This window comes from Mizuhopecten yessoensis, unplaced genomic scaffold, assembly GCF_002113885.1.
Source record: "Mizuhopecten yessoensis strain PY_sf001 unplaced genomic scaffold, ASM211388v2 scaffold9887, whole genome shotgun sequence".
In the NCBI taxonomy this organism is placed as follows: domain Eukaryota; kingdom Metazoa; phylum Mollusca; class Bivalvia; order Pectinida; family Pectinidae; genus Mizuhopecten; species Mizuhopecten yessoensis.
Genome location: NW_018408272.1, coordinates 418885 through 439664, shown reverse-complemented (window position 1 = coordinate 439664; position 20780 = coordinate 418885). Strand labels below are relative to the sequence as shown.

Genomic DNA, 20780 nt, shown 5'->3' with positions numbered 1-20780 from the left:
AAATATCAGATTCTAGCCAACATCTCGTTATATAGTACTTTTTCATATTATTCATGACTTTATTTTCCTGTAATATCTTCAAGAGAACAAAATATGTTTTTGAGCACTTTATCTGTATATCATTTATACATTTAATCTGTTTATTTCTGAAATTTTACAATTGCTTTGTAATTGATGTTCATGTAAGATTTCTTTTTCATATGAAACAACCCGCAAAAGTCTGTATGTTTCGATACTAAACTGCATACAACAACCTTATAATAACAATATTTGCTCATATGTTGCTTAAAATTACATTGTAAAGGCATGTATGCCTTGTTAAAAAACCCACCATGAATAACAATCAATAAAGTTATATAAGTCCCTGCAGGTAGGGTGTAAGAATTGTACCTGCTACCCCCATTGCATAATCGTAAGAGGCGACAAAATTTGGGATCTTATCTTTTCTTATCTTTCTAAACAACTTTCTTCTTCCTAATGTCTCTTTTGACAATGGCTCACTTTTGGCCTTTAGTTGAGCGTTCGCCCCTGTGAGGAAGGCTTTGGGTTCTGTCCCCTGGCCGAGACATATGTACCAGAGTCTTTAAAAAATGGTAGTTTCTACTGCTGCTTAACGCTCAGCAATTTAGGAGTGGGACGACTGGTTCGCCCGTTGTCAGTTTAATGTGACCGGGTGGGTCAGTATGTTTTAGTGAGGTAGCACTATAATGTCGGCATCAGTTCAGCGCTACAAGGAGACAAACACGAACATATCGCAGCCTCCCAAAACACACACGCATACACTACACACATGCATGCTGCACACAGAGGAGGTCGTCCTTAAATGACCATAGCTGTTGATACATGCAACACTAAACCAATCCAAAACAAACCAAATTATATATCTTGATATGGACAGTGATGAGACAATCAGTTTAGCAATTTTAAATATCTGCACATTCATCAATAGCAACAACAGAATGGTAAATGTACACCTTCAATATGCAAGGGAATCGAAATCAATTTTATAATTGGAAATATCTGCATATTCATCAATTGAAAAAAAAATGGTCAGTAACACACATGAAGGGGAACAGCAAACTATTTAGGAGACACGGTAGTCTAATGGTAGGACGACGGGTTCGTGACCGAAGGATTGCGGGTTGCATCTTTAAGCAAAATACTTTACTCCGCTTGTTCCAGTCTACTCAGCTGTAAATGAGTGCGTGGTTGGGCAGTCCTAGAATTGTAGAATGCTAGCTGTGAGCGCCGAGATGGCATGCTCCCCAAGGAGTTGAGAAAGATATTGACTGGTTGCAAAGGCCCTATTTTTAAACCACGGATAATAATTTGTGAACCGCTTTGAGACGACCTACGAACTAGGTTGGGATAGAGCGGTATATAAGAACCTCGAATTATTATTATTATAACATTGCCATAAGGACAAATATATGTCTGTATAACGTACATCCCGTCATCAAACGCGCGGTAACTCAGTTGCTCAGAACTTGCATTATCACCTCTGCACGCGGCACATTATCTGTACTGTTTGTGTTTGTAAAACGGGAAACATTTTCTACACAGTGTGGTACATGTATATGACTGCATAGTTTTGTAATATTTCACCGTTTGAACACTTTTTACTGTCGTTTATTGTATAAGGAAGCGTTGATGTAGTCCCGAATTTCTTCATAATCTTCACCGTCACCTTCACCTTCACCGTCACCTTCACCGTCATTCTGATCGATACCAACACGCGATGTGTTACCTCGTGCTACATTACCTTGATTTTCATATATTTCAACAACCTGTTCACGCTTGGATCCGCTCATATCCATGTAATCGCGTAACTCGTTCTTGTTCACCGCAACCTGTTCGTCATCTACTGCTTCATAAATCTCATCAGCAGTTGTTGTCTCCCCTTGCCTTCTTATGGCGTTATCTAGCTGGTCCATTTTGACGTATCTACAATTAATGGTACATTTAAGTATTATTTAATGTGATAGGTGAGGGTTTGTCCACAGTTGACTCACAGTGTTATTGGGAGAATACAAACGGAATGAACGTCACAATAAAGTCAGATAACAGAGAACTTTTGATAAATATATTTAGCTTTTTGCAAAATAGTTTTAATAAAATGACAGAAAAGTAATCAAATCTGAATGCAAACTTCCGACTTCCTAACACAATTAAAGGTGATATAGATAATAAGGCTGCGTTGGGTATCAAATATCCCTAAATACTATGTATTTATTTAAAAAAGGATGAATCAAGGGAATAAAATTGAGAGAAATGTATAAAATATAGTTGTATTGTTTAACGGCCGATCGACAATTTGAGCCATTTAGGGCCAAACAACAACGTAAACATACACATTCACAAAAAATGGATACCTGAAAACGAGAAACAATAGGTTGAAATCTGTAAAAATGTCAAAAGACATCAATAGCAGACGAATCGTTTATAACATACACTATAACCTTTTATAGAGAAATGTATAAAGAGGTAGAAAGGAATCTGTAGAGAGACAACGCAAACAAAATGGATGTAGAGCTCATTATTCCGTCTTTGCGTATTGCAGAGTTATCTTCTCTTGTGAGCAGGTATTGATTGTTACGTCATTGGTTTGTGTGAGAAAATTACGTCGTTTACTCAAATATTGATGACGTTACTCTCACAAACAAATGACGTAACAATCAATACCTGCTCAAAAGAGAAGATAACTCTGCAATACGCAAAGACGGAATATTTAGTCGTTTAAAAGATACATGATGATATTCTGTGGTGATGTTCTAGCTTACCGTTCTTGTTAGAGACGTTATCAAGAACAAAACCTACAAAAGTAGCTTTCATCATTGCAGTCTAGATCTTGTGATAAAATGAGCATTCTGTTAAAATTAAATACATATGTGAATACACTTCAGTATATACTTACGGTCGCGTTTCGGTTTTCTGTTGTGTTGTTGAAATTTCAATCGATCTATCTGAAAATAAAATAATATGAAGGAAACATGAATTAAACAGTCAGTGTTTTTCTTGTAAAAAGAGAGTTGCTTTTTCATGCTATTTCACGGCGTATGTTTCCATGTTACTTTGAACACTGATGAGTAACATACTATATAAATGTTTTCATGATTACATATAGGAGATTTAGTGCGTAATTCGGAAGAACATAATTCTTTATTTTAGTAGTTATTATGTAGAAGAGGAAGTTACTTCTGTGGTCAACTTTCATGCAACTTTAGCATCAATGAAATACATTCTGTCGTAACTATGATTTGACAAAGAAGGCCACGACGAATGATATAACTTATGACACAATTGACTGGAATCGGAATATGTTTCTGTTTATTATTTACTTTTGTGATTGTTAAGGTTCAATGAATCATTTTGTTTTTTCACAAAAGTGATTCATTTCAGGAGACAATGAAGCATTAAATATATATCTACCAAGTCGATACATAATGCCATTAAATTGAACTCATTTATTCAGGATGCCTTAGTGTCTGTCACAAAGGGTCCAAATATGAATATACAATACAGCAATAGGGTCAATACGTGTATAAAACACTGGAAAACATTTTCAAATGACGAAATTGATTTCAGAAGATGCTTTAAAGTAGTGTTTTATGTTGATCTTTCTAAAAAACTAAAGAAGTAAATATAACCAGGGTACGTGGTTCACTGGCAACTGTACTTAAGGTCTACCAGCACTGTCTAAAGTACCCACTAGATATATCAGGTGAGGTAACTCTTACTTATACATTTAATAATTTGACGCAGAGAGCTAAAGAAAATTAAACATTTTACTATGCTACTCAAACTGTAATAATATGCATTTAAATGCAACATTGCGCAAAAACAATGAGATATGATTACCAAGATCATCTAGCCGTAATTAATAATTTCACAATGTTACAGTTTATCATTTTCTCCACATGTATTATATTTGTGTTGTTTTTCATGTTAATCTGGGCTGATATATATGCAGTCAATGTGTCACGAGAAATCGGCAACTTAACACATGTTTACATGTACAATATAATGGCAATGTGAAAATTGTCGCGTTTTAGAAATGGTCATTGAGTGAATTAGCACGAAAATAAAAATACACGATATATGTATATATGAACATAGTATTAAATATTTGATATTAGAACTATTGCTAACGTGAAAATTGCCATTCCGTCTTTGCGTATTGCAGAGTTATCTTCTCTTGTGAACAGGTATTGATTGTTACGTCATTGGTTTGTGCGAGAACATTACGTCGTTTTCACAAAAAAATGATGACGTTACTCTCACAAAGAAATGACGTAACAATCAATACCTGCTCACACGAGAAGATAACTCTGCAATACGAAAAGACGGAATACCGAGATAACAATGTTAAAGTAAAATGTCCACGCGCAAGAATGTTCAATTTTACATAATATATAATTGAGCAGAACATTTTCGTCTTACAAAGTTTACCTGATAGTCTGTGTGCGATCTTTCGTCGACGAAGGATGCAGACAACCAAATGTACAATGACACTTATCACGAAGACGCAACCAACCGCAGCAGTTGAAGCGATCCAGACCGTTTGCTGATGCGGTTCTGTAAACAGACCATCATAATGAACAATTATGGGTTATACAGTAATTGATTTTTCATGTTTGTATTAAGTGTAGGTAAAACAAACAAAATTGTTATGTTTTTATTTAGAGTATTTTAAAACAAATAGATCTTTTCATGTTTTTATGTAGAACCAAAAATTGTTTAATCCTAAAGACAAATTATTCTGATATTTATTTCCCTCTTCTCTTGCTAATATCAAATGTAGAATACGTCTCTTAAAAAACAATTATAACGTTGACTGTTTCATTTTAAAGACCAAAAAGAAGGATTTGTTGGTGTAAAGTATTACTAGTTCGAATATAATTTCATAATTAATGAAACAACTTTTCACCAATAAAGCAAAACAACAACAAGAAAACAACATCAGATACTATTTCATCATAGGAATCATCCTTAATCTGACAACGCATGCTTTATAACATAATAATTAAACTTATGTATGATGACTTATAAACGAAAAAGAAATCAGTTGACCGAAAAGAAGGAAATAAACCTAAATAATTAAAAGTTCTAATACATACGGAACATGTTTTCACACCTCTGGAATAGTGACAATTTTTTAAATGATAAAGAATATTATATAAATATACGCTATTAGCAATGTCTTCGTATAAAAAGGCTCATACCGTCTTCTGGAGAAGTTTTGTAGGAGATCTTCAATTCAGAACCTTCCGAACGGAACGTTATCAAAATGAATTCTTCAATAGGTACGTGGAAATACAGGGGACGTCCGAGCAAGTTTGAGTCCTGTGAAATGTCGATCTTCTTTTGTTCCAGGGACGGAGCTGTGAAGAAAAATAATAACAAAATCAAGCGAAAGGCCCCGACTGTATCGAACATCCTAATCCTTCAGAGTTCTGATTTTTTTCCCATTTTTTAATTACCGCTTGTTTATTTCCTAAACTTGAGATACTTATATACAGACAGTTAGGCAATTTCATCGGCATGTTATGAAAGACATTTAACATATCCCTTGGAAAAAAGAATAAGGGGGTTGTGTTTTGAAAGAAAGCGATACTTTAAAGAAATGTTTAAAGTTTTACTGTACCAAGATTGTATCATAAGGTACAGTCATAATCCACCTGTGTGTTGTGACGTTATTTTAGCCTTGCTATAACTTGTACGGTAGATGACACTTTCATATAGTTAATGGATCAGGTGCCAAACCACATCTTTTCCTCTGTCATTTTGGGTTTCCTCCCACATTTAGATACCTTGTGCATTATCATCCGGGTCATTAGGAGTGATCAATTTAATCTGATAGACTGCTTCAAGATGAATAATTAGGGAAGTTATAGTTCTTGCTGGTAGCAATCTTTGCAAACACTTGATTAACATTTCGCACCTTTGGAAATGGTTAAACCTTTCCTCCTGTGTATGTTATACTAATTGTTCCGGTTCGTGAGGATTGAAAACAAAGTCTGTCTACACAAAATCCATATGTAATATCAAAGTGTTACTTTCTACACAAACAAACTGCGTATTAAACGCGTCGCAACGTTTCAAGACTGACTGTTCCCTTTGTCAAGCCATGACTGAGTGAGCGAGTTGTATTGTTTACCTGTACAACGATGTGACAAAATGTATGTTTGTTATGACCCGCGACGTTTTGCCTATCGAGTGAGAGCGTATACCCACTGTATTGAATATATGCCTGTCCACATAAACATAGCAATCCAGATGTGGTTTTTTTCAGTTTGGAAAACAACGTGCTCTGTTACAGAATGAATGCAATTAAAGTGAATATTAAACTGTACAAAGTCTAAACAGTTGCAGACCAACCATGGAAAATCCCTACGGTTGTAGATCCATTCGTCCTCAATTCGTCTACAACAACCGTAATGATCTTACTGGTTCCTTTACTTGACACCATGCACGGTTCTGCAACAAATATCATCCATTCGCAGGAAGTATCCCTGAAACAAAGTCAGTGTTGTGTGTGTGTGAAAGATGGATTTTAAATGGTTACAATGAACAATCATCACATAAGGACAATTAATAATCATTATATGAAAAGTATGATCTATATGACATTTTTCTCTTGTTATTTGTTAGGCTTTGTTGGTAGTATTTGCAATACGTAAGGTCACATGACAATGAAGCTTTAACCTCATCACAGGCTACAAACCTAGTACATTTCAAAATTGGCATTATTTCTCTTCTTCATTAAACTATTGATATGGGTACACAACGTCAAGGCTAGTGTAACATAATATTTGCTTGACGCACTAATGGTGATTTGGCAATTGAAATTTTAAACATACATCATGTAATCAAGGTTTTTTAACCAATATAACTCACAACGTCACAGTGCAATAAAATATTTGCTCGACGCACTAATGTTGATTTAATTTAAAACATACATGCTGTTATCCAGGTTGTTGGACCAATGTATGTATTTAGACTGCTCCTCTGCTAAAAGCTGAGAGTCCTGACATCCGAACACTGGTGATCTTGTTGTAACACGGAGATCTACACAAATATGAAAATCATATCTTTAAATAACGTTCAAATAGGGTAAGCAGATCAACAATTGCGGTGTCTCCCTAGGCACTTGTCCTCATATGAACCCCAAACAAACAAATAAAGTGGTCACGAAAAAGAATAATCAGTTGGATTGGTACAGCTACCACGGATACATATACACTAAATCAGACTGGTACTGTGCTGATGTCCATACAGCCTAAACGCTCAATTATAACAAACCCTAATACGATACTGAAACAAACATGTTTGTCGCCTTATTTCAATAAATACTTTATATTAATAATGTTGTCAACTCTTTCTTCACTCAATTTAGTAAATGGAGCAATTCGCCTATTCGTATGATATTTGTATTAACGAAGGATATGACTCTCACATTAAGAATTGGAGAGGTGAGACCCAATAAGGAAAATTCGGTAAAATATTTTAAAATCAAACAAAAGCAAATTAATAACCAGTAGATATTTTTTAACTTAAGGCTTAGCCTCTTCAGGAAAGCGAAGTATTAATATCATTAATACTGTGTTAAGCAGTTGTTAACATTGTTACAATTTGTCAATTACTTCAAACAGAAATTGATATGTGTGTGAAAGAATATTGAAAACGTATGTAAACGTAATCAATACTGGTAAACGAATGATCAGATCAGTCAATCATCGGTGCGAAAAAATAAGACTAATCTGCGCAATGGAAAACAAACAGTGAAGTAAGCAATACACATTTAAGAGAAATGGATTATCAAAAAGGTATATCACAAAACAATAAGTTCAATTGGGTCGTTTTTATATAGACGATATCTATTTTTTAACCTTTACACTATTATTTATCGATTAAATAGTCGTGTAAGAAAGACAATTTTCCTGAGGTCCCATCAGAATTACTGTGTACCGCTGAATGGAATAATGGTTATGTTACTTGACTTATATGAGCAGTGAAGTAAGCAATACACATTTAACATCAGTACACATTTAACATCAGTACACATTTAACATCAGTAAACATTTAACATCAATACACATTCATCAACTTGTACTGCTTTCTCAGTCGCAACTTTCAATGAAATGCAAGAAAAATGTTGAAGAAAAAAAAATAATCTTGTCATCATTTAGGCTTAGCTTTTGCCTCGGAAGACGAAGCCCTTTCATATTTCGTAAAAGTAGTCAGGATGCTTAAAAACTCGGTGCGCTAGGTTACAAAATGTACATCACACAGAACCACGGTTGGTGCAGTGGATAACTCACTTGTCTTTACCCAAGGGCGCCGGGGTTCGATTCTCCCGATCAGATGGGGAAAGATATAGGGTCACCTTCCAGACCAGGTGGGTTTTCTCCGGGTATTCCGGTTTCATCCCACATTAAGACCCCCCACCCCCACCTCCGCCCCGCGCTCTAACATTCAGGCAAACAAGAGCGATTGATACAGGTTCAAATTACTTCTTTCATAACTTTGTAAAATAAATACATTCTATATTCATTTATATATTTATACATACATATATATATACAGTCCACAGTCGAAAGGTAGCAAATACCAGTATATCAAGGCACCAATCAACAGTCATACGGTAGCACGATATTCGCATGCTATGTTTATAATTTTTCGGGAAAAACAGTCAAAATTGCTTAATATATACAATTATATAAAGTCCGGTAACAATATATCAAATTGCATCATTCAGTTGTTGCCATCTTCCCTGTGGAATTAAAACAAAACCTTTTTTACTAAATTGTTCACGACTCTTAACATTTTGTTAATATCATTTTCGGATATTTCTTTGGTGCTTGCTAGAATTCCTTAATTATTGTAATTAGTTGGAATACATTTAAAAATTATTATACATACACAACTTACTTACAGCCTGGTATGAAATATTGAATCCTTTTCCACTCGTTGAGGAATCTGACTGAAAACCCAGAACGGAATGTTTACTGGGAATATGATACACGAGATTTGACAGCAAATTAAGGTGTCCTTCATCTGCAAAAGTACAAGCAAATTCATCCAATGATATCATCATCGAAATCCATTTCAAGAATAAGAACCAACATCTGCAATACTTTATTTCTACTAAGGTGTTTCCTTAATCTTCTCGAATAATTGTTGGAACATGTGTTTGCAGGATTATAAAGGCATAAAGGCAGCTTTAGGATCCCTGTCCCACTACAGTCTGGTTTTTCACATAACAAATATAATATAGGCGCAAAACTGAAAGAATAATTCAATTGAAAACAAATTGTGAATCATTTGCTTTCACATTTGCTACACTGAACGAATTTTTTCATTCAAAAAAGTATACATGTAAAATAAAACAACAAGTATACAAAACTGTAATAAATAACTTACCAAACGAAAATGTAAGGTTGTCGCTACCGTCTGCGATTCCAATAAAGAATACCTCCATCCTTAGCAGGCTACACGTTGCCGACAATGTGATATTCCATTTACATCGTATATCACTGTAAAAAATGTGACCACAGCACAAATTAGGAACAGGGTTAATGCTTATGCTTAACATATTAATGTATCCATTGCATGAGAGAAGAAAACGTCCTCTCGAGGACCATACATTTGAAAAGTTTATTTTTATCACAATGAGGATCACAATATGAAATATATTTATCTTATGAAAATGAGTGTGCTCTTGGTTGACAATATTTTTGCTGAGTTTGGTGGCACGTTTTCCAGCAGACTGTATACATTCTTATGGGGACAAGACATTGCTCCTTTTCTGTTCAATTTTTGTATTGCAAAAGTTGTACTATAAGGACTTATTAGTACTTGTATGTAACCCAGTGTTTTATATGTGTTCTTAAGATGTATGTATGTACACGTATGTTTTTTTTGTATATATTTTACCTGAAAGTACACATGTGTTTGACGTCATTGATTGTGTTGGTGTATTGGCGTACTCGTTGTTTTGAGTTGCATGTTCTGTACTAAATCGATTGGTCAGAGTTAACCGACCAATCGCAGCACTTGCTTGACTATTCGACTTTAATTATTCATGAACTCTTTTAGGACACGCGACTCGAAACACTCTAAAGAAGATGTGCAAGTACATGTACGTCTGGATGATTGATACAAACTTTCGACTTACATTGGAAAATTTTTGTGTATAGCATCCTGGTGAGTGTGTCGCGTTTAGTTATTTTGCTATTATTCAATTAATTTATAAATTGTATACGCTACGCGTTGATCAAAATGAACTTTATTATCGGTTAAATTCATGTGTAGAAATCCCCGTTACTGCATCAACGTTTTTGAATAAATTATATATAATTGTTTGTTTTGGTTTTATAGGGATTACGTCCCATCAACAGCTAAGGCCATTTAAGGAGGTAACTCGATGTATGTTTTGCACGCGTGTATGTGTGCTGGTGATGACCTAGCACAGCATTCTGCCCTGTCAACTACTGACAACGCGTGAACCAGTTGTTGCCATTTCCCTTAATGCTGAGCGTTAAGTTGGGAATTACAACTACCATTTTACAGGACATTAGTATGGCCCGGCCTGGGGACAGAACGTTCACCATTAAAGCCAAAAGTGAGGTATTGACAATCAAGGCGCTAAGAAATTTGAAGTAGAGATATCCCAACTATTGCAATTGGTGCAGCAGATTTACTTTGGTTGCTTTTGTGTCGAAAAGTGGAGGGCGCAAAAGCAAATCCCCAATTCTGCAGGGGGTTCTCTCATCACTCGCCTCTTACGATACATGCGGTGGTTAACAGCAGGTATATTCTTTTCTCGATCCCCGACATGCAGGTGTTATATTTACTGAATAAATATTATTTACACTTCTTTCAACAAAAAGGGAAATAGATTTTTAGAAAAAAAGCATTGATGGTAGTATTACACAGCATTCAGAGAGTAGAATAATTACTTCAGGTTACATATAATAATTAACTATGTAAACATCTACTCAAGCTTGTACAAATGTACATACCCACATGCCTACACGTCACAAACACCCTCACACATACAGCACAGCTATATTTGATGTGTACTCAGGCTTAGTAAGTCAGAAATCTACATCATTACAAAGTTACTACACATATATATATATATCATAGTGATAGCATCCAAACTGTACAATAATAGAGGTAGATATCAATCATTCAATTATTAAATTATAATCTCTTAAATCGTTCAGTACCATTTATATAGTACTGGACATTAGCTAATGTAAGTTCATTAATATCATCAGAAAGGGTACTATCACCTGAACTTAACAGAGTTGAATTAGAATAACCAATACGGTCATGAATTTTATGAAGTAAATACCTAGAATAAGAGTATTTATGGCAAGTAAAAAAATAATGATCAGTATTTTCACTAGGTGAACCACAGGCACAAACTTGATCTGGGATAAGATGATTTATAAATTAGTGACGATTCAGGTCACTTGCATTTCTTAACTGGCACAAAATAATATTTAACTTTTTTGGGCTACAATTTTTAAAAGTATCAGAAATAGCTTCAATAGGATTAGCTATAGTATTTTTAAGATTCTTAGACTGACTGACCTGGTCAGCAAAGGATCAAAACTATTCCATGCCTGCATGGTACTACGAAAAAACCTTAAATCATATATATTAGTTTTTGACCTTGGTATATTGAAAAATCTTGGGTGACGCAGGGAATGAATATTTTGCTGATGATTGATAAATGGTTCAATGATATTAATAAAAAAGCAGGGGTTAAATTATTCGCAATTTTATACATTACAATACATGTATGCCTATGACGCCAAGATTCTAATTTTTCCATGCCAGTTTCTAGATATCGTTTATAATGTTATTTTCATTTAATGAATACTTCTCATAACACTTCATTAACATTAAGATAGCTCTGTTTTTCGTGTTAAAATAAATAGTAAAATCGGAACTGATAACTTGTAATACATACAAGTACTTAATTGTTGAACTAGTTTCAATAGGAAATGCATTGAAAAAAATATCTAAGACCTCATCCCGATGCTTTGAATATGTTCGACTATTTTAATGAGTAACAGCTATAATTTACGTTTGTGATAAAGTCTTACAGTTAATGGTATCAAGAAAACTATCAGTAAAGAGTTAACAGGTACTCACTGCGGGTAGCCATACGGGAATCCGGGCGAGGTGATATACTGTGTGGTAGAAGCAGCAACAACATCTATACCTGATGTGTTCACACATATGCAATCTGAAAAGGGTGTTTTTAATCTCATTAATGACCGAATCTTGCTACCAGCGATTCCATAGGGTGATAAATTACGGGGGTTTTCAGCAAATTTAATGAATGGGGAAAGCGGTCTATTGTGAAATTGCTTAAGATTATTTAAGTTCATCACCCAATGAGATGAACTGAAACAATATTCAATTCTTAGATTTTGATAAAACTCTAATACCTTCAACCTATTATTACAACTCTGCCAATAGACGGGAGCTTGTGTTGTAAGTCTACGTATAAGCCGTATGTCAACTTTCATATACCATGTTGGAAATACCTCTTTTCTTACTGAAACATTTCTATTATTCGAAAACTCAATTAGCAATGTACAGTAGAATTGCCCTGATCCTTAGAATAAAAACATAGATAGTGGATTCATCTTGTACAACACGCCTACATAAAGATATATATAAGTATATATTTATAAACTACATTATCAATTCAATTTTTGTTTTAGATTTTTTTTTTTCAAGAAGTTTTTTCCCCAAGATTCGAACTTGTGTAAACTACGGTTACCACATCAAAAAACGCAAAACAATGCAAAACAAAACAAAGGTGACCCCAACATATATAGGATATTTTTTCTTAAATTGAATATTATCTCCTCGGTGATAGAAATACTCACGGTTTACATAGGTCAATCCGGTAGATATTTCGCAATATTTACACATGTGCTGATTACAGGAAGCACTAACTTTTGTTGTGTAAACACAAGATTTGTCAATGGCTAAAACTGTAGTCTCAAACAAAACGCAACCTTTTTTAAAAACAAATATGAAGCCTACTTGGTCCCACATCATCATGTATATGCCAACTTTAGTGTTAGTGGTTTTTTTTGTTTTTTTTTTATATATGTAATTTTACAGGGGGTTTTCATTGTACAAAAATATCACACATGGCTACTGTTTGTCACTGCTTAGGAAAATACACGAAAGGTGGGGTATTTTTTATGTGGATAAATACCAGTTATAATGTGTAACACAAGAGTTAAATTCAAAGAATAAGGTTATGCCAATATTGTTTTTGATTACGAAAAGAAACAAATAATATTTGGTTCTTTATTGAGTCGAAACGAGAGAAGATATTAAAAAAATATACCTGGTTTTATGATATGAACTGAAAATCGATTTCGTGTTATAATACACGAGGCCATTCCGGATTGATTGTATCCGAATAATAAATCTTTGCAACCGCCTATTTGATCACTACAGCCACATGTGCCCGGAAATCAAAGAGGTAGTTGCAATGATTTACCGTTCGGAGTTTGAATATGATCAATCCGGAATGGCTGTATGTATATGATAGACTATTTACAATGTTAATGAATCAACTTTGCTAAAATCATATTTGTGGAATTAATGGAAAAAAACCAATCGAAGACACACTAAGTTTTATTTACTTCTTTGTTAAATGACTTTTGCCGTTAGTTTGTAAATCATTTTGACATAATATATTTTATTGTGACCCCACATTCATAACAGGAGATATGCTGTCCTTATGTTTTATATACACTTTCTAATGAGGAAGGTAACAAAACATTTCAAGATATTCTATACTTCTTGCGAGGTTAAAATAAAGTTTTATATTTGGTTTGGTTTAATTTTGTTTAACATCCTAAACAGCTAACGTCATTTAAGGACGTGCCTCCATGTGTGTAGTGTACGCGTGCTTGCGTGTGTGTATGCAGGAGACAGAGTATGTTGTTGTGCTTGCCTCTTTGTGATAGCGCGGATCTGATACCGACTTTATTGTGCTATCTCACTGAAATACCATGCCGAAGGCACCCATCACATCATTCCGCCCGGTCACATTATACTGACAACGGGTGAACCAGTTCCTAGCAAAGCGATAGGAAATATATATAGATAGTGGGATATATTTTCATGTGTTGTATTAAAATACCATAAATACGACATTGAACGTTGTTTTATCAGCATTACTCGAACAGGTTTTTTTTTAATTTTGTTTTTTCGTTCTTTTATTTAATGACTGCTAAGGTCATTTTAGGACGTTATTCGGAACATAAAGTGTTAACATATTTTTGTTTATTTTCTTTGTATGTACTCACCCTAAAAACAAGTTTCACCCAAATACAAAATTATACTTGTGGGCGGAAAACTTGCATTTGGCAGTGTTGTTCGAATTTAATGTCCGTGAACTTGTCCTTCGAAATATTAGACGGCGAAATTAAGCTACTATACAGAAGTGTAGTTTAAATGTTAGCTCATATTAGCGTTGTTAGAAGTTTAGAAAATCATTTAGGCTCATATATATGTATGATGCGATACTGAAGCGTAGAACAAGGAACGGAAACGTAACTTAAATACACAACAAAAACATACCTTCCGCCACATATGACATGTTGAAGCCCTGGTCGACAATGCTACCGTCTGTGTGAAACTTTATTCTAACTTCCTTACTTGGTATCACATGTAGAGACGCTGTTCTGGTAACCTCATACATGAATGAGGGATCTGTCAAATATATAAATTAACATTCACAGAAATATTTACCAGCTTACACTTTTCTTGAAATATTTGCGATATACTTTTATCTTTCTATATCATTATTGGATAGGTGTTTTTCCTTTATCAGACAAAATATTTACTTTATATCTTATAACAGGCAGCTTTATATTATTAGATCAATATAATAACGTAACTTAAACAGTATTATTAGAAACCACAACTCTTACATACCGTAGAATAACCGAACTTTGTCAAAGCGCCACTCTAGCTTTACGAATATGACATCGATCCTTATTAACCCGCAAGCATCTGTGTCCGATATTGTCCAGTAGCATTCAAGTTTACTATCAATAACAATAATAAAACAGGATACATGTAATAAATCAACTGGCACTTAACAATAAAAAGAATGTCCTGGTAGAATACCTTATTTCTATCTCTGTTCCAACTTAAGCATATATGGTTATACATCTTAGTTCCAACCTTTTTTTGCCCTGTGCCCTTAACACTAGATCAGTCCCTTATTTTGTACAATGTTGAATCCTGTCCATCTCAGTTGGTTTGGCTGATTGAGTTTTGAGTCCTATTAAAAGTTTAGATCATCAAGGGCATACATGTACCTCATTGTGTGACAGTATAATAGTGTTAGCAACACATGATGCATATTTATTGTTCGTGTTGATTGGAAATCGGTAGATAGGGGTTCTTAGGTTAGGTATTGGTTTGATAGGGTTTACCATCCATTAACATAGGTTTTTAAGGACCTGTCACCATCCGGGTAATGTATGCGTGTATGTGTGCTGGTGACGGTATATTAGTGTATTTCTACCCTGAAAGCGCGGATCTTATGAAGTTTCGCACCGGCATTTTAATTTGGGATTTCGACCCTTTTTGATGGAGTTATGTCCATTTGTACGACATACTTGTCCGCGCAACACTTCCTTAACTAACAGGTGGATTTCAGTTAAACTTTTCATGGCTTATCGTTATCTTTTGTAGTTGTGCACCGCGATTTTGACCCTTTTTGATGGAGTTATGCCCATTTGTGCGAAATACTTGGTACTGGTGGGAGACTATATAGCTTTGCTTTAGTAAGCCTTTAGCTTACAGTTCTAGTTTATATCGGAGCGGAGGTATTAGTTAGCCTATAGCTTATAGTTATATTTGTTACAAAATCCAATTAAGTATAAAACTGCAAGGTGCTTGGACTTTCATTATAATATCGGAATATTAGTTCACTTCTACCTTTATAATGATATTCAACTCATAATTCATTCCTCCTTGCGGATATGTTACATAAACCAAGCATGAAAAACGAACAAGCAGCCAAACATCTAATATCAGATACAAAAACAATTTCCTTATAATGACCACCGTATCAGCTACAACTTGTAGTCTAATGAATCTGTTGTATAATAACAATAAAGTTGTATTATTAAAACAACTCTTTCAATATTTAACTCCTATGTGCTGAACATTCTTAGATTATGAGATACTTCGAGTTTTGGAATCTGAGGTATTGGTTGTCAACGTAATGAATTTGTACGGTTCTAATCTCATTTCCGTTATCGATATAAATATTTTAATTTAATGTATTACCATCTATTAACAATCTACTTAACATACCAATTACGTTTTCTCTTTTTTGAATAAATATGTCTGTATTTCTAACTTCGAGTTACAGACAATGATCCAGACATTTAATCATGGGCTTTATATCCAGGAACTACGTCAGTATTAAAATCACGCACGGTATAACAGAGTATTATAACAAATTGTCTTAGATGATTCTTCTAAAAGAAGATAATGACTTTTGCAATCCTTTTTTCATAATAACAAAAATCATAACAATCTTGTTGAGATTAACAAAATGCAATAAGGTAAATTTACCACATATCACAGTAGTCATACGTCAAAGTATTAAAAAGATATACTAACTTGGTATAGTTATTTGGAAATCCTGGTGAAGTAATGAACTGTTTGGTGGATGTGGCGTTTAGCTGTTTCCCCGGCTCGCTGTCAAAGCACGTTGACTGACAAACAACTGGAAAGCAGAACATGTAAGTAGTGATTTAGTGTACAACCAAAAGACTATATCCATTAAAATTATAATTGAATTTATTTTAGAAACAGCCTTGATTTACTACTCTTTTGCAACAGTTTCGCTATGTTTTTGCCATTTTCCATACAATGGGAAGGCATTATCCAACAGGGCTAGGTGTGTCACACGCGTGCCATGGTTGGTTAAAAAACAGGCAACGTTCTTTCTAAACATTTTCTTCAGGTTGGTAAGTATATATATAACTTCTCATAAACTGCAACGTTCTTATCTAAGTCGTAAGCTTCCCCTTGAACTGGACACATTCCCTAATGGCAGAACTTGCTTCACGACTGTGTTCTTTTCCTGATAAAAAAGGGGTTAGTATACCAAACGCAACTATATGCATTGTGGGATATCCAAGGAGGAAGAGGTCAGATGGAGTGAAAATGTGCATGTGTACCTTCTTACCAGGCCTTCAGGGGGTCTTAGTTTAGCAGATTATTTCTAGCGCGTAGTGGTGATATCACTTATTCAAAACAAACAATGCTCCGTCACATTTGTTTTTTTACCATCATCGTAATATTTACAGTTGTAATAGTGCATATATAAGTATCACTACAGTTCCAGGCTGTAAAAGCTGTATAGGCCTGTACTAAATTGAGAAAGGACAAAGAGATAATGCGAACAGTTGGTTAAAACCATTATACAGACACATACCACTTTAAATATCCGACATATATAGATATATATTTGTGTGTGTCAGTGAAGCACTTCAAATATCGTTATTTCAAAATGGCGAACCACAGGGGCTTATCTAGAGTATGTATATGTATAGTAATTATTGAGCATAAAATCTCAAGCAGAACATTTCATTAATGGTTTTTCAGTTAATATTAACAAACCTGATTGTATCTAAGCCTAAGCTATTTGTTTTATGCCCGCAACATGGAGATATATAATCGATCAAAATATATATACGACCATCGTCGTCAAATATAGGACTCAATAAAATTAGAATTTCAGTAAGTACTTTTCATTTCATTTTACTTGATCTGGTAATATCTCGCGTTTGACCTTGTTGTTGCACGTTCGCGCAAGGGGGGAATGATATCGGTAATATCCTCTAGCTGCGATAAACAAAAGACATACAAATCAGTGCTTAGTCCTCTCTACTTGACGTTCAGATTTATGAATGGATTGCGTTAAGAAATGGTAAGCCGTCTGCCAGTGTAATGTTTTGGTATCTGTTATCATAAAAGACCAACCAGGTCTCTCGAGTCGTATATTAAGCTTAATCACCTAGCAAAAATGGGAACAGATTTGTGATATTTGTATGCTCGTTAAAAGGAGGAATTTCATTTATTAAATAGATACATGTATATAATATAGTTTTGAAGCAGAAATAGCGAAACAATCATACATACATGCTCATTCTATATGTGTTCATATTAAAAGGTCATGAGTAAAAGTACGCTGAGGGGTCTATAGGGTCACAATATATACACTGAAGAATGCTGAGAGTTAGAAAGTGTCACACTATATACACGGAATAACATGATTATGATGGTGAACTTATGAGTAAATTGGTAAGAGCCGGAAAACCTATTTATATATGATGTGTATCAGAGGTCATTAATCAAATAGCTTGAGGAGGTTGTATCGGTGTAACTGACGTTTTTATAATCATAAACATTTAAAAGAAATCATGTATTTTCCTTTAATTGTACATTAATACAAGTTTGTTGATTGATAACTTTTTTTTAAAAACCCTGCAGGTCGGGGACCGAGAAAACAATAACCTGCTCTTTTCCACTGCATTGTATACTAAGAGGCGACTAAATTGGGTACCCCTCTACCACCGCACTTGGGGTCACAAAAGCGACCAAAATAAATCTGCTGCACCCATTGCAATATTTGGGATATTTAATGCTTTAATGTTGCGCGTTCGCCCAGGTGATGAAGGCAATGAGTTTCCTGACAGGGACATCCCAAAGTCCTTAAATATGGTAATTTTTATTCCCTGCTTAACGTTGAGCATTAAGGGTAATTGCAACAACTGGTTCACTCGATGTCAATAAAATGTGACCGGACGGAATGCTGTGTTGGGTGCCTTTGGTATTGTGTTTCAGTGAAGATAGCGCTATAGGGACCGCGGAACCAAATGATTTTCCATAGACGATAGTGTTAACGTTTACCACTGTCCTGGTTAAATGGGGTTATCCACACTGGTTTACCTGACCTCATTTTGAAGAATAGCATCTCACACAACTGTAAAAAAAAATATTTCAAAATTCTGCCAATTTGAACTTTTTTTATATGGGGGCTGCCATCTTGTATTGAATTCGGCACTGAAAATCGAACAAAATTTACAGCAAATTACACACTTAATAAACTCACCCAGACAAAACCAGATTTTTTTTTGATTTTTTTTTATACTTATTACATCTATATATATTGCTCAACCCACACATAAAACTTTTGAAACTTCTGCCACCTTAATATCCAACCAGCAGGCCCCGAGGCATTCACCTTTCTATTAAATCTTCTGCCCAAAAGGGAAAAACCCACAATCTATTTTTGATTTGGTTCCGTGGTCCCTATAAAGTCGGCACCAGATCCGCGCTATTCAAGAAGGCAAGTACACCGGCTTACACTGTCTCCAGGATACGTACACACTTACACAACGCACATGGAGGCACGTCCTTAAATGACCTTAGATGTTAATAGGTTAAACAAAACAAAAATTATCAACTGGTTTTTGTTGTGTTTTTTGATAATTGGAATCAATGTGTCGAAAACGAATTTCATTTTATTAATCCTGAAATCGATTAATGACATCCTGGCTACAGAGAGATGCGCCTCGTATCTTTTACCTTTAAGTTTGTCTGATGTTTTTATTTTGAAACTGTTTTTGGCGACTATTTGCTTGCCCTGAATACCTATCCTGTGTTGATGGGCCTTTCAGCATTTAAAAATTATATTTTTATTATATGTATAACGCCAAAATCCATCATAAGAAATAGAACCATGATGTACCTCATATTATACAAACTAGAAAGCCATATGTACACACCATTTTTTTACTTTGACAAACTTTTGCAGAAGATAAACGGAAAGCTGCATAATAAGGAATTATTTTCCTTACAATAATAAAGGAGATTTACCTTATAAATAGATAGACAATTTTTGTAATCATTAAATGGAAAGTGTTAATCATATGTTTACTCAGAATATGAGTGTTTTTGCATATTTGATAACTTCTGACCACTCCTGATACCACTTCCGGTCACCCGTGTGATAAGTTTCTCGTAATGCCTGTTGACTTGTTTTTTTGTTACTTGAACATATGATAAAAAGTTTATAATATGACCATTTTGATATTATATCCCTTATCAGCCCGAGAGTTCCGATATCGGGACTCTCGGGCGGATAAGGGATATGATATCAAAATGGTCATATAATAACCTTTAATCAATTTACAGCATGCATTACACAGCTAACTATGATAAGAGCAGACTCCATTAACGGAAGTAGATTAATTATGGTTATTGTAATTATGAGTGGTTTATAGATTAATTAGCTCCACATATATAAAGAGATATGTATTAATGATATAAAACAAGCCAAATTTTTAATATAAAACACAAATAATGGGGTGTAGTTTTCATATAATGTAAATCAATAAGTGAACTAATCTTAGTAATGGAAACACACTTACGAAATTTTCAAAGACATAAGTAAAGAATACTCACCTACACATCCTAAACATAAGCAAAGGAAACCGATAGCCAAGACCTGACCACCCATCGTGTAATACAACACAGGTCGATTAAATCTGTTTCATATAAAAGTTCCCTGATATGATGTATCTTGTGATAACCACATAGAGTGGTATCCTGTTTCTCTGAAACGGAAACTTAATCATTCATTCTCTCTGAAACACTGTTTGGCTATAGGTCTGAGTATATAATACATGTGT

General features: G+C 34.5%; 1 long non-coding RNA gene across 1 annotated transcript; it reads right to left on the bottom strand.

Moving 5' to 3' along the window:
- Window positions 1-15060: 15060 nt before the first annotated feature.
- Window positions 15061-20636, bottom strand: LOC110458972. Its single transcript, XR_002463839.1, has 3 exons — window positions 20554-20636; window positions 16699-16804; window positions 15061-15104 (listed from the first exon to the last, which is right to left on the bottom strand). It is a non-coding gene; the product is annotated as an uncharacterized LOC110458972 (long non-coding RNA).
- Between the last annotated feature and the right edge of the window lie 144 nt (window positions 20637-20780).